Below are 16,148 nucleotides of genomic sequence, written 5' to 3'. Positions count from 1 at the left end.
GACATCAGAATAATAATCAATTGATCAATTAAGAAAGTCCACTCGGCTTTTTTTAATGAATTTATTTGACAATTTCGCTAGATAAACTCTTTGAAAACTTCCTCAGAACTTTTTCGAAGGATTTTTAGAAGAAGTCTCTATATCTAAAAGTCTCTTTAGAGAAATTCCTGGTTGTAATCTTTGAGAATTTCTGAGCGAAAACATTGAAGGAAATCCAAAGAAATTTGTGGAGGCATCCTTAGAGAAATTACTGCTTGAACTTTTTAAGATTTCCCATGCGTAAATTTTGGGTGCAATCTTAGCGAAATCGAGTAAAGAATGTTTGGAGAAATTCTTGGTGAACACTCTGAAATAATTTCTGCGGCAGTGTCTTGCTGAATGGTCTGAAAAGTTCCCAAGATAACTCTCATTTCCTGATCCCAGTTTGAATTATTTTTGTTTTCTTGCTCATTGCATAGGTTTTCTCGTTCGGGATCATGTTCAATATCTTTAAATGAGGTCATCAAAATCCATTGAATGCTTGAAAGTATTTCAAGATTTCTATAAATAGATGTAATCAACTGATATTTAAAAAAAAACCTTATATTAACATAATACGTAACAATTTGATCTGTTCCCTAAAAGTTGAGAAAATTAAAAAAACTGAAAAGTCTTTCCTTCTGCACGTTCCTAAGGATAGCAATGCGTTCCCCAAGAAGAGTAACGGCATAACCTTACAATATTACCTACCTGGAAAAACCATGAAAAATTTGGAATTATCAGTGAATTAAATTCAACCTGAAAAAAAACCTTAATTCTCAGGGAATTTCGGCCTGAATCAGAGGAATTGTTTTGAATCAATAATACTTAGTAGGATATGTCCATGCTGTAATATTTATCATAAAATATTTCAGCTGCGCCGCTGTCATAACGTTATTTGAGCTGTTCAATTCTTAAATTGTTTGATGACTTACATTTATTCGGGATAAAACATGCTTAAACTAGGAAACAGAATATTAGATTGCCAAGCTGATTAAGGCAAGTTCAGTTCCCAGTTCTAGTTGCGTCGTTCACGGGCATATGAGATTTTTATTTTTTTTTTAAGGCACTCTGTGCTCGTGGTCACTACTGTGCCGGAATCAGGTGATCTGTAGCTTTTTTGTCGATACAGATCTATTTTTAACTTATCTATATTTACATCAATTTTCACTCTCTCCTACTCTTTTACTCTCACACCGAACAGGTAGGAGAGAGCTCTGTTGTTAGTGAGGTCAGTCACCATCTGATACTGACGGAGGATGGATGTGCTCCCCAAAGCGTCTTCTGGTGGCTGGACGGGTTTTTTGCGGAGGGGCTGGGAATCGAACCCATGACCTTCCGCTTATGAAGCGAAAGCGTAACTTCAAGGCTACAGACCCCCCTAAGGTTGTTTTTTACTATTTTTGGTTTAAGAATGGCAAACACCAAAACAAGTGCGAAAAATCCCCTATTTTCATCTGAAAAAAAACTTATATGTATACGCCCTCCTTCAGATAAACATTTAACATACGCTACTGATGTCTATAAAGCTTATTCCTTTTTTAAGGGAAAGATTTAATTTTTAATAAAATGGAAAGGTTTTAGGATTTTGAATCAATTTTTGTTCTGTACGTTGATTTAGAGAAATACTTAAAATCCGCTAAAATTCGAGGAAATCTTATATTAAATTGACAAGATTAGTTCACACCTACACTCAAATTAAAGTTTTCATTTGATTTATGTTCCAACTACATTGATTTTTGCTCTTAAACTTTTCCAGGGAGGGTTTAGACCGCCCTTTCCCCCCTCGTGTTTACGCCAATGACTTTAAGTAAGCCTATAATAAAAAATGAGGGATGTTATAATATTAGACCTTCTTTAGTACTATTTCTTCTTTGGTACTATTTAAAAAATACATTGAAATATTAAAGGAACTACAGTTAACTCTCCCTTACTCGATATTCCGTATCTCGATATTGAGTTAGAGAACCATAGTAAAAGTGGGTTTCCATGGCTAACTCGATGGTTCCTTGGATCGCAGTTGTATTGGTTTTATGTTCTGTAACTCAATACCTCCCTTACTCGATGGTCCCTTCAATATCGAGTAAAGGAGAGTTGACTGTAAAACCAATATTTTTCGAAAGATTAGTGGAATTTCTCAATAGACGTTCCATCCGACCAGGTTTTGCTGATTATCGGCGCTTTCAGATAAACTCACTAGCATTCCTGTCTTTCGTAGAAATTATACCGAAGCACATATTTTTTTCTTATTGTCTGATGTTGTTTACACTCTAAAATCAAGAATATGTGCATTAAACAGAAAAAAATGTCCCGATTGAAAAGTTTATATCAAGAAGTCTTTTGGAATTCATTTTTTCAAATGTGTTTTAAGAAACCATGATGTTCATGATAAATATTTAAAAGCGTCTATAACCATTTAATGAAAACCACTTTGAAATGTATCATAATACATTTTTTGTACAAGTTTTTCGAAACCGTTTAAAAACCATAATTGAAAACGAATTTTTATTCATCTAAAATTAACCATACGCCAACCATTTATATAGATTTTAGAGCAGCGGTTCCCAAAGTTCTACGCACATCCCGCAGACCACTCAAAACTGATACATTTACAAAACAGGATTAAATTTAATTAACTACATTTACTTCGGAGAGATATCTTTCAAAATTCTTCTCAGTAATTCAATAAGGCATCAGTCATTCAAAAAATACTGCCAATAAATCTGTTTGAAAGTCAGAAATTTTTTTCCATAGATCACTAAATAAATCAACAGACACCAGCTCAAAGGTCACGTCTGAAAAAATAAATCTGGTATCTGCAGTAATTTGCAGAGTATCTAGCCAGATGCTTGTTTAACATTTTTCTAAGAGTTTGTTTTTTTTGTTTTCCTCGTCTGTAGAGCCTTTTTGACCACTGCTTCCAGTATTCAGGAATATTGTGATATGACCCATGTTTTATCTGGTACTCATCAAACTCTATCTTACAATTGAGATGTGATAGACATTGGTTGATATAGCATTCTATCCCAATTGGGCTCAACTCTTTTTATAAAGTCAATTACCCTTTAAGGACTATTTTGCCAAATTTCCAAGGGCTGAAGAGTTTGTTAAGGAATATCACAAAGGATCTTTCGTAAAATCTAAAAAAGATTCCAACAAACAATCCCACTGCCGGTGACATATATTGTTTGAAGAATCTTGCCATAAAACTACAGACAAATATCAAAATTCCCTCAGGAAACTTAAAGACTTTGGGTGAAATGAGTCGAATTCCAATAATTTTGCATTTCTAAAATGTCGCAGACCTCTAATTGACAAAAGTAGATTGAAAGAGGTACGTTTTCAAAATTTTTGATGATGGAAGTGTACCTAAAAATACTGATAACCTCACTTATTTGAAACTAGTGGTCATGAAAAACCTCGTCTTGCCATCAAATAGGCTGTTGTTAAACGGCATGTAATCCCTCATACAAAATGACACATTCGTCTTCTCCCGTTTACCAGATTAGTCCGGAGACTTACATGAACTTATTCCTTGCACGATTACGTCGCCTCCCTTGTCGAATGTAACAGTGAAGAACGTACGTCCATTCGTTGATCCGTTCTCAAGCCATTTCGTGACATACAAACACCATTCCGTTTTTATTTATACAGCCATTGCATGAAAACTCGATCTAGTGTGTCACCGAAGACCGTTATTCCTTATCCGAAATAAGGATACACGTGTTTATGGATTTTTTTGATTAGGGTGACCATTTCCGAAATAGGGTGACCAGTAAAATTGCGACTTTGCGAAGTTTGTATATTATAAGAAATTATAACTTTTGAACCGCTTGACCGATTTTCAATTTTCTTTGACGAAATAAAAGCTAAAGATTTTGTCTTTTCAAGAAAAATATAAAATTTCACAAAAAATGTTTTTTTACATGAAAAAAAAAAATAAAAATTTCCGTTTTTTCGTGTTTGAAGGCCTTGGGAACAAACGGGTTATTGCTGTTCTCATTTTTCTTGAAAGTTCAGAAAATTTTACGTTTAATATCAAATTTTCAGCGATGTATGTTTTTTTTTAGTTTTTGTGATATATTATTTTTGAAAATAAAAAATAAATCATTTATTTATCGGCACACACTGTATTAGATTTTTTATTTAATAAAAATCATAACTTTTGAACAACTCAAACGATTTCCAATCTTTTAAGGAATGAAAGCTTGAGATTACAGCTTATCAAAAAAAAAAAAATAAATAAATAAATAAATAAATAAATAAATAAATAAAATAAATTAAACTCTAGTTTTTTATGGAAATTTTTTATATTATTTGTATTTTTCTTGAAAAGTCAAAATTCTTAGCTTTCATTCCGTCCAAGAAAAATCGGTCAAGCGGTTCAAAAGTTATGATTTTTTTACACTATTTTGGAAATGGTCACACTAATCAAAAAATCCAAAAACACGTGTATCCTTCTTTCGAATAAGAAACAAAGCAGCAAATTTTCACGGAATTCGGTGACCCACTAGATCGGTTTTTCATGGAATGGCTGTATTTAAATAGATAGATAGATGCTGGCCTCAAAATCCCCTACAGTTGCCTATTACACAGCGTAGAAAAATCTTTTTGCGTGTATCAAGGATCAAATAATGTGTATCTAATAATTTTGTGGTTGCTGAATCTTATGTCGTTCTTAGCAATGTTCTTGCACGTCACAATTCTGAGCTACAGATCGTCAAAGTTGTACAAAACACTGTTTCTATTAATGTTTACATGTTACTCTATGTGAAATATTTCAAACAATTTGATGTTTTTCACTGGAGTTTCTGGAGATTTTCACTCCACATCCGCCAACATGTTTCTTATTGTATCCCACATAAAGGTAGCCCTTTGTCTATCATCCTGTCCTCCTCGCGTTTACCGAACACAATCCACCGAACCGCGAAGAGCTACCGAAGCCAATTTCGCCCTTTTGATGCCATTTGATTCCCCTCCTCCTGCATTCAAAAATTCACGCTCACTGATGACGAACGTCACGCTTGACGACGCCCGTATGCTCAATCTGAGCCATTGTATGCCCCGAGTCTTCCTGAACACTTTGGGGATCCAGCAAAATATTCCGCACGACACACTTTGACATTATGGGCAGAAAAACAAAATACTCGAATTCGATTCAGATGCCACGGAATCCTCAACCGAGGCTATGATGAAACAGGTTTCTTGATAAAGTTTTATGTTGTTTCTTGTTTGGTTGGTCGGTTGCAAAATCAAGTTTCCGAGTTTGTCATTTAAATTGCAGAGTGGACTCGGCGCCGCCGAGAGCAGAGCTATGGGTGGGATCCAACCGGACGGATAAAACGACAAAAAGATCATCGCTAAATTTGGCACGTCTTCAATTTCCAGATATTTTGTTTCTTATGGAGAAATGCTGACGTGCTGTGATATAAAACAGCCGGCCTGTGATGGTGGAAAAGTTTTCTCGGAATGCGGCGGCGGTATTGACGTAACGAATTTCAACTGTCGCAAGCAGGAAATTAGATAATTTTTTGGTGTTTGGATTTCGTGGAAAAAATATGCTTGGTCGGAAGATAAATCGATTAAGTCTGGATGATGTAGTCGAATTGAATTCTCAAAACATTACCTTCAGAGTTTCTCCCAGAACGCTCTCTAAATGATCTTTCAACACTCTTCGTTCAAAATCATTTAAAATCACTTCAGGAGCGATGAAAAAAAATTTCAAGAACAACTCCAATTGAAAAAAATGGTTTTTGTGTTGTGAGTAGAAGAATTACTGCTCGACCCATTCTTAGACGCATTCGGAAACTTCAATCTTTTAAGTTTTCCACCTGAATTTTTGTTCTATGATGCTTCATTATCCTTCTAAAATCTCATGAATTTGTTATCAAGATGTTCTTAAATTTCTTCCTTCGTACTGATAGAAAGGTTTCGTTTCATAAAATATAATAGAGATTTGTAGATTCATCTAACTGCTAGTAATAAAATTCTATGGAAATAAACTGAATCGATTCTGCTCACTGAAATCGCACGCTCCTGTCCGGACATTTCAAAACAACACGTGTTACCATCCTTCCATCCATCTTTTCAAGACGACGGTGGTATACCCATATTTGCGACACCATGTTTATATTTGCTCACGTTCAGTAGCACATTTCCGACTTTCACAAACGTGAAATGCTAGTAAAAACAATGCTGTAGTATTTCCTCCCGGTACCCTCTTCAGTGAGTCAACTTTTACGCTTGTACACAGATTGCACAGAAGTCTGTATCGATTTTCCCATTCCAACCCCAAGCCGTCGAAATTAAAGCTAAATCCTGGAATCCTGGATAATGGCCTACCATTAGTCCGACTAACTGCCACACTGGTTGTAAGTAATATTCAAGCTGTGTAACGTCCGCGAAAGAGCTCTACCATTCCTAACGTTATTGCATTGAGCAATTGCACTTCCGGGAAGCAGTTTAATACTGCAACGATCGTCGCGACGCCGTCGCCGGTTGAACCGAGACGATGACGACGTCGTAAATCTTTTATTTTACTCACTTTTAAAACTGTCTGCGAGGAAAGTTTCGCTGCATACTACTCACTTACAGTTAGACCTGTGCGCTGACATAATTCAAATCGGCGGCGGCTTCGATGCATCTTCTATCTTCCTATCTTCCTATCTTCCTATCTTTCTATCTTTCTATCTTCCTATCTTCCTATCTTCTTATCTTCCTATCTTCCAATCTTCTTATCTTCCTATTTTCCTATTTTCATATCTTCCTAACTTACTAAAACATTTTTTCTGGAAACTTTGAAAATATTTCTGAAGGGATTCCTGCAGGAAGTCCAAGGAATATTGGTAATGAAATCTCTACAGAAATCAATCTAAGAGTTTTTATGGAAGGAACTTTTGCAGGTATTCTTGAGGAAAAAAAATATGAAGGACTTTGGAAAGAACTCGTAGGGGAATTCTTGAACATATTCCTTCCAAGAATATCCGAAGAATTTATGTGAGGAACTCTTGCAGGAATCCTGGAAGAAATTCACGAAGTTATACTTGAAGGAATTTTATTGGATAATTCTTGGACAATTTCTTCAACACTTTCTGAAAAAACCTTGGCAAAATAATTGAACAACCAATAGATTTTTTTTTGCAAAAATAGCAATCCGAGGAGGAATTCTTGTTGGAATTCCTGGAGAATGTTTCGGAATAATCCCTAAAGTGCAATAGAGTTTCTTCTTATTCTTGGCCTTGCAGCGTCAGAGTCTGCTTTTCAACTTAGTGTTCTAAGGGTCTGTCCCAATTGGGCTATTAAAAATAATTCGGACTTAAACTTGACAGTTCACAAATCATTCCACCCCTGATTTCGATCTTTCAAAAATAAGTCTGCTACAGAGCAGACTTATTTTTGACAGAAGGATAATCATTCGTCCTTTCTAGTTTGTTTACCCACATTTTTGAATCCACTCGTGATTAACGTGTTGGCCATCGGTTCAATTTGCCTGTTCCCTGCAGAATGTAATCAAAACCAAGATACTAAATCGGATCAAGTAAGTTAACATACGAATAATGATTCTAATCACAATATTTAATAACAATTAACAGCGTTTTCTTCTATCACAGTGATTGCTGTTGGTTTTGCCAGTTGGTGTAATGGAATCGAATTTTCACCAGGTATGTTTTCTCAAATACTTCCTTCGGTAAATTCTATTGATTCCAATAATCTGATTCCGAATGTTTTCCAATAATAGCTAGTCCTAATGGCTACCGACACATCACGTTACCTCAAGCGCAGCATGATCATTCGCACGACTCCATTCTGGCTGGAATTACCCGAACAACATTAAGATGTGGTGTACATTTGCTACGGTGAAGGAAACCTGGCAAATAACACTAAACTACATTAGGGGTATCCATCCCGCAGTATTACCATTACAGAGAATAGTTCCGATATAGTACTTACAGCGCTCAGACTTGAATCGGCAGGGTGCGTAGTGAAACAACAGACAACTTCTGACGTCGCCGCTACAACTGAGCTGCCGGAGATAACTCAAATGGACACGTACCGGTGTCGACAATGTTCGTGACATCCCCGCGCCTCTCCCCAAAGATTTGAATATTTGATTTTTATTTGAACAGTTTTTGTGTAGTATAAAACATACTCAGGTTCTTCAAGCGTTGTCTGGCGGTGTTAAATAAATATTAATGAATTTAACGTGTACTTATTTCATATTTTAACTTTTTCAAATGATTACGTACTCAAAACAATATTTATTCAGAGGTCAATGATTGAATTCGTTATAACATATCACATTGCATACTCAGTATGGAATGCTAACTAGGTTTCATCTGTACTGTATTTTTAACTAGAAACTGTAATACTTTAAGACATAGTATTTAAAACTGTGGGTCACGACCCCCATTTGGTTCGTGTGCCAATCTTCGAGAAGTTAGTTTAAAAATGTATTCGTACCTACATTATTGACTAGTTTCAGTCAATCTGACCGACTAAAATCCCAAAGTCAAACTTAATCATGAATATGCCCAAGTAGTCTTTCACCTTATCTTATGCATAATCAATCGATCCGTTTACTGCGTCTTGTGGTTGAGATCTATGAAATATCCTAGTTAACCCTGCCGACCAGATAACTGGTGCAACTAGCTATCCATCATAAATGTGGGGGGTTCCTCATCACGTTTAATCAAGGTTGCTTCATCAATTTCAAACAAATGGCTACGGAACACCGGTACGGATCACGCAGGTTATCTTTGATGGTGATGAGACACTCCTGGCATATTTGCAAACTTCTTGTTCCTAAAAATCAGTGTATCCAACAGAATTAACAGCAACCACAAATTTGTAAAGCAGAAAATATATTGTAAAGAGTAATCACAATATCTACAAAAGCATCTTGAGGGTCTGTCTCAGCATCTTGAAATAACTTTCCTGAGCCGCCAATTTTGTGAATTGGACCAGAGAAGAATTAAATTTGACAGTTCAATGATCAATTGGTGGGGGAATAATTTTCAAACTGTCAAATTTAAGTTTGATTCGATTTTAATAGCCCAATTGAGACAGACCCTAAGAGCACTCCTACTTAGAGCTTTTATGGTCAAAGACGCGCATTCGTATACCATGTGGCAAGCACAATGATACTCTATTTCCAGGGAAGTAATGGAAATTTCCGAATTACGAAGAGACCTGGACCGACCGAGATTCAAATCCAGGCACCTTCAGCATGATTTTGCTTAGTAGCCATGAATTTTTCACTAGGCCCATTTCGCATAAAGCAGTTTCATACAAGAATAGATAGCATTTTAAAAAAGGCGCATAATTTTCCTTATGCCAAATGTTAATTATGCCATACGTCCGTATGTGAATCGTCCTTATGTGAAACGTCTTTATGCGAAATGTCCCAACCCCGCTAACGAAGGTCCCTAGAGTTCTTACACAATTTCTGGAGTAATCCTTTAAAATGTAAGGAAATACCTTAGGAAAAATCCGTTTTAACGGGAATCACTCTACGAATCCCTGAAGTAATTATTGGACAAATCTCTGAAGAAATTAAAAAAAGAAGCAATGAATGAATTCCAGAATAAGTCAAAATTACTCAAAATCGTGCCTGATTATCTTGATAAAGTAGAATAAGCGTTTTCCACAGATCAATCGATTATTTTGACTCAAGAGTATCTTGAGTACCTATAGGTTTTATCATTAAATTTATTTGATTAAATGTAGCTCTGAAACTGTTGGTGCTAGAGAAAAACATTGTATGGAGAGTTTGGACTACTAAGAATAATACACACTGGAAAAAAAATTCTTTATCTTGAAAAATTTAAAAAAACTTGAATTTTTATTTACACGAAAATTATATTTTTAGTTTTGTTTTTTTTTTTTTTAAATTATCAACATGCAGCCATTCCATGAAAAACCTATCTAGTCACCGAATTCCGTTAAAATTTCCTATTTTGTTTCGTTATCCGACTGTTAAGGATAAGGATACATGTGTTTTTGGATTTTTTGATTAGAGTGACCATTTCCGAAATAGGGTGACCAGAAAAATCGCGATTTCACAAAATATTTTTTTTTATTATAGCTTTTGAACCGCTTGACCGATTTTCAATTTTCTTGGACGGCATGGAAGCTAAAGATTTTGACTTTTAAAGACAAATATTAAATTCCACAAAACATGGTTTTACATGAAAAAAAAAAATAAAAAATTTCCGTGTTTCATGTTTTGAAGGCCTCGGAACAAAAGTGGCTATTGCTGTTCTTATTTTTTCTTGAAAGTTCAGAAAATTTTACGTTTACTGTCAAATTTCTAGCGATGTATGGTTTTTAGTTTTTGAGATTTTTTTAAATAAAAAATCAGTCATTTTTCATCGGCATACACTGTAGGTCTCAGCGCATTAGATTTTTTATTTAAAAAAAAGGTCATAACTTTTGAACAGCTCAAGCGAATTCCAATCTTTTATTTATGAAATAAAAGCTTAAGATTTCAACTTGAAAAAAATATAAAACTCTGAAAACAATTTTTTTACATGAAAATATATAAAAATTTCTAGTTTTTTAGGAAATTTTTATATGTTTCCATATAAAATTTTTGTTTTTTAGGGTTTCATATTAATTTATTTTTCTCAATCTTTCATTCCATAAAAAAAGATTGGAAATCGGTTGAGCCGTTAAGTCAATTAAGTAATGAAATCAGCCATTTTTATTATTATTTTTTTACCTATTCGTTTATTTAAGGCTCAATCGCGTTTAACGCAGTACTGAGCCGAAATTCATTTTAGCCAGGATGCTCAATCCAACACAAAAGGGACAACACAGAAAAAAAAACTTAAGGAGTATAGTTTCCAATTTTTCCTGGATTTGACTTCCCGGGAAACGGGAAATAAAATTGTCGATTTCCGGGAATTCCCGGGATCCCAGGAAATTTTTAAGAACTTAAAAATCAAGCAAATATGGTGAAGTTTTTTGAAATTATTAATATTTTTGTGTATATTAAATTCAAGATCAGTAACATTATGCGGTTATTTCTCTTTTTTTTTGTGAGTATTGTTTTGTATTTTTCTACGAAAAAATCTGTTGACTTCGTTTTTGCTAGGCTGCAAAACAAAAAAAAATTATAAAATCATGTCATTATAGATAAATTGTATGGAGTTCAAAAAATATTTGCCAATAACCCTTTCAAACACTAGAATAAAAACAAACTAGAGTCTTTCGTTGAAAATTGTCACCTGTACATTGAAATTGTGAAAATTTTATAACCCTTCACATCATGGAATAGATCCCTCGAAAATTACTTTATATTGTATTGCATATTCTTGGAAAACATATCGTCAAAAAGATATGCATTTATCAATACCTATCTGATTACAAAGAAAGGCCGATAAACATAAAAATATAATTAGTGACCTAGTGAGAACATAGGTTGGTATGATATCAATAGCAAGTTGATGGTTTTAATTAAATTTAGGTGGTCAATTCTTTATTGAAAAAGAGCTTCCAGGGAAAACCGGGAATCCAGGGAAACAGAAAATAATTTCCCGGGAAACGGGAATCCCGGGAAATCTCATTTCCCGTAGAATGTTCCTGGGAATTTTTTTATTTGTTATTCGTGAGCCTTCATCAAGAACAATAGGTTTTTAACAGTATAGGTCACATTTCTCTGTACTGATTTATTGTTTTTGATGGATAATCACGAAAATCTAACGAATATGGCTTATATTGTTATTTAATTTATATTTTTTGTGTTAAATTTCAAATAACTCGGAAATAACTGTTTATAGAAAGCGACCTCGATAATTACTATGGTTCAGAATAATTTCAAGGTCTTGTTGCATCATCGATACGTATTCATTTTATGGGGAACTCCAAATTTTGAATTTCGAACAAAAGTCCTTATCAAACAAACTTTTTAATTAAAAATGTCTCTATCATGAAACTTTATCCTAAGCATCTGTTCTCTATCAAGATTCTAAAATATTAAAAAATAAATTTTGAATTTAAACATATTTTTCAGTGTATATATTTTTGTTGTTGCCCAAACGGTTCAATACAACTTCTTAATACAACGTTTTTCTCTAGAGTCAAACATTTTGGAGCTTGAATTTTTCATTTAAATCGCATGCCAAAGCTCATAGGCCATTTTCAGAAGTTAGTCTTGAATCAAAATGAACTATTTATTTATTTATGAAAAACACTTATTCCACCATAACGAAAATATATGCAAAATTTACAATTAATCGATTATTCTGTGACTGGCCGATTCGACATAGACTTCGTCAATGGTAACAATTCTCAAAAAACATTTTTTTGGGAAATCCTTGAAAATACTTAGATAGTCGTTCGGAGAAGCATATATAGCAGTTCTTTCAGCCTCTTTGTACAACACAATGTGCATTAATTTATAAAAATGCATTTTGGATATTTCTGCAAGGAGTCTTAGGATAGACAAAAATTAACAGTAAAATACTTGAAAAATTTGAAAACTTTCTTAGAAGAATTTCAAAAGGAATAAAATAAAAAACATTTCCAGATAAATCACCATAAAATTTAAAAATTTTGTGACAATCCAGAATATTCTGCAAGTATTTCTGGTGGAAAACGAGGGTCGCCTGATGAAATTGCTGAATGAATACTTGATGGAGATGCATTCTTGAAAAAATGAGCAATCTCTGTGCAAAATCAAAGTACTTCATTCAATAATCTATAAACTACTTTCTGATCCATGATGATAACGTATTTTCCGGAAAACAAATTCTCTGAAAAATAATCTTGTCTAGCAGGTAAAATACTTGTAGGAAATTGTTTGGAGGAAATATTCAAGACATTTAAAAACAAATTCCCGTAGATTTTTTGGCTAAATCACTGAAGGATGATGAAATTTCAAGTTGATTCTTTGAAAGATTTCGTACAAACAATGTAGAATAAATTCCTAGAAGAACTATGGAATAATCTCTTGAAGAATTATTTGGGTTGTTTTTGGTTAAATTCTTAAGCAGCTTCTGCGAAAATTCCTATACAAATACTAGATAAAAAAGCCTTGGTAGACTGTTTCAGGTTCTGTGAGGAATTACTGCAGATTTTTTATTAATTATATGAAGAAATCCTGGGAATTATCTCTGAATGGTTTACTTAAGCGCCACTGAAGTTTTCGGCATATTTTTGTTATCCGAAGCGACCTCGATAATTATTATGGTTCAGAATAATCTCAAAGTTCTTGTTGCATCATCGATACGTATTTATTTTATGGGGAACTCAAAATTTTGGAGCTTGAATTTTTCATTTTAAATTGCATGCCAAAGCTCATAGACTATTTCCAGAAGTTAGTCTGGAATCAAAATTAACTTTTTATTTATTTATGGAAAACACTTATTCCACCATAACGAAAACATATGCAAAATTTACAACTAATCGAAGATGGTCGAATTCTGTGACTGACCGATTTGACATGGACTTCGTCAATGGTAACAATTCTCAAAAAAAAAAATGTTTGAGAAATCCTTGAAAATACTTAGATAGTCGTTTGAAGAAGCATATCTAGGAGTTCTTTCAGCCTCTTGGTACAACATAATGTGCAGTAATTTATAAAAATGTCTAGTACATTTTGGAAATTTTTAAGGAGTCTTAGGAGAGACAAGAATCAACAGTAAAATACTTTAAAAAATAATTGAAAACATTCTTAGAAGAATTTCTAAAAGAAAACCCCGTGTAATTCTCAAAAGTGTCAATAAAGACATTTCCAGGGAAATCACTATAAAATTGAAAATTTTTGTGACAATCCATGTAGATTTATTTGAATATTCTGCAAGTATTCCTGGTGGAAAACGAGGATCCTCTGATGAAATTGCTGGATGAATACTTGAAGGAGATGCATTCTTGTAAAAATGAGCAATCCCTGAACAATATCAAAGTAATTCATTCAAGAATCTTTTAACTATTCTATCATTATAGAATGCCAGGATGATAACGTATTTCCGGAAAACAAATTCTCTGAAAAATAATCTTGTCTAGCAGGTAAAATACTTGGAGGATTGTTTGGAGGAAATATTCAAGACATTTTAAAAAAAAATCCTGTAGAATTTTCGGCAGAATCACTGAAGGATGATGAAATTTCAAGTTGAATATTTTAAGTAAATTCCTAGAGGAACTATGAAATAATCTTTTGAAGAATTATTTGGGTGATTTTTGGTTTAATCTCTTGAGAAATTTTTGAAAAAAATCCTATACAAATGCCAGATAAAAAAAAGCCTCGGTAGATTGTTACAGGTTCTGTGAGGAGTTACTGCAGAATTTTTATTTATTATATGAAGAAATCCTGGAAATTATTTCTGATTTTTTATTAAAGGGATCGCCCATGTTCGCATGGATGACGTAAGCGCCACTGACGCTGAATAATGTAGTAAGAATGCTGAAATTGTCAATGGCGCTCACGTCGACCTTGCAAACATGGGCAGTGCAAGAATTCATGTCTTCGGAGTAATCTATGTAGGAATCGTGGGAAAAAATCTGGCTGGAATCATAGAAAAAGTCCTAAACAGAAGCACAGAGCAATTTTTAGATATATGTGTGAAGCAATTCGTGGAAAAATCATTAAAAAAACCTAAAATAATCCCAAACAAATCGTTGAAGAGAAGCCTATGAAAAAAGTTTCTGGACATAAACATGGTATAATTCCTGGAAGAAAATCTGATGGAATTTTTAAAGAAACTAATTGAATAATATTTAGAAAAAAAAAATTTTTTTAAGTCCACGAATTAATTTTTGAGGAATTCTGGGTTAATCCATAGTGGAACTTTGGATGTAAACAATGTTTTGTGTTCTTAAGAAATACTTAGACTTTATTAATGGAAGAATCCTTATTAGAGACCAAGTATATTTCTACATATCCATGATTATCACAGGAAGAGCCTTTTTTAGTAGAAAGGTTTCACAAGGGCCCGACAAAGCAAGCAAATGATGTAAATTTAAGTTACAAATGACGTAATTTTCCATCACATTTAACTGAATATTGTCCCATCACATACATTTTCAGTCACATGACGTATTTAAGGTTCGAATATCGTTAAATTTACATCATTTCAAATTTTACATAGAGTATTTTTCTTACCATGAATACGTACACACTTAATTTAGAATGCCGAATCTCGGCTAATTTTAACCGAGATCCGCACAGCCGAGTACTCGGCAAACAAATTTACTGGGATCTCGGGAAATAAAAGCCGAGTATCAGTAAATTGTGCTTCGTTGCTAAGCAACCGGATAATTTGTTAGCTGAGTCTCGGTTAAAATCGGGAAACCGAGATTCGCACAGCCGAGCTCGTGAAAAAAATCTAAGTGTGTAGTATGTAATATTAGTTTTTTCTTAGTGTGTACCTAAAGAAAGCTTCGACACTCTCAGTACCGAACCATTCAAAGTTTATTTAACAATGTTTATTTAATAAATGCAAAACCGTTATCACGAAAAGATCTGTGTTTACATAAATAACCTATTTGAAATAGAAGCATGAAACGAGCTCACTATTTGATAAGGAAGTTGCCAACTACTTTCAATTTCGTTACCAGCACTGCCGAAGAAACGAAGAAACCGCTTACTTGGGCCTTCGAAGCGCACTACCCGAAATTCTTTGGAAAAAATTGTTATGGAATCTCTAGAATTATTTTTGATTAACTATGAAAAATATCAAAAAAAAAAATCTGAAGAAAAAAATCTCTCTCTAAAACAAAGTTACACACCATATGTGCAATTTTAACAATTCTAGAAAAATCGATTTTACACTGATTTTTGCTTCATTTTCTTAAATTTTACGACAAACAGTGATCAGGGCTGTTAAGAATCATGACCAGCTTGTGACACTGACGAATCCAGTCTCCTCACTGTCACTAGGCGAAGCTATATTTCATGTGCTCACTCCGTCAGGTCGCAGGGCTCTTACGAGATCAATTGTAATGTTCTTTTGCTTCTAAAATTCCTATCTCACTTTAGAGAATTTGGAGCAAATGTGTTCGATAAGAAAAGTGGATATCCTTTCATGATTCCAGCGATATAAATAACATCTTCTTCTTTCTGGCGTTACGTCCCAACTGGGACAAAGCCTGCTTCTCAGATTAGTGTTCTTATGAGCACTTCCACAGTT

The 16,148-nt window shown here is 33.9% G+C and overlaps 1 protein-coding gene and 1 long non-coding RNA gene across 7 annotated transcripts in view; both read left to right on the top strand.

The window, feature by feature from the left end:
- The window catches only part of LOC5567190 (ral guanine nucleotide dissociation stimulator-like 1), a 199,174-nt gene that overhangs the window by 140,363 nt on the left and 42,663 nt on the right, over positions 1 to 16,148 (top strand). The gene's annotated exons all lie outside the window — the stretch shown is intronic.
- On the top strand, positions 7,433 to 8,226 carry LOC110679535. The gene is made up of 3 exons (XR_002502565.1): positions 7,433 to 7,555; positions 7,629 to 7,679; positions 7,757 to 8,226. It is a non-coding gene; the product is annotated as an uncharacterized LOC110679535 (long non-coding RNA).

Source organism: Aedes aegypti, chromosome 3 (assembly GCF_002204515.2).
Source record: "Aedes aegypti strain LVP_AGWG chromosome 3, AaegL5.0 Primary Assembly, whole genome shotgun sequence".
Taxonomy (NCBI): domain Eukaryota; kingdom Metazoa; phylum Arthropoda; class Insecta; order Diptera; family Culicidae; genus Aedes; species Aedes aegypti.
Note: the sequence above shows the minus strand (reverse complement) of the source record. Positions and strands in the feature narration are given on the sequence as shown.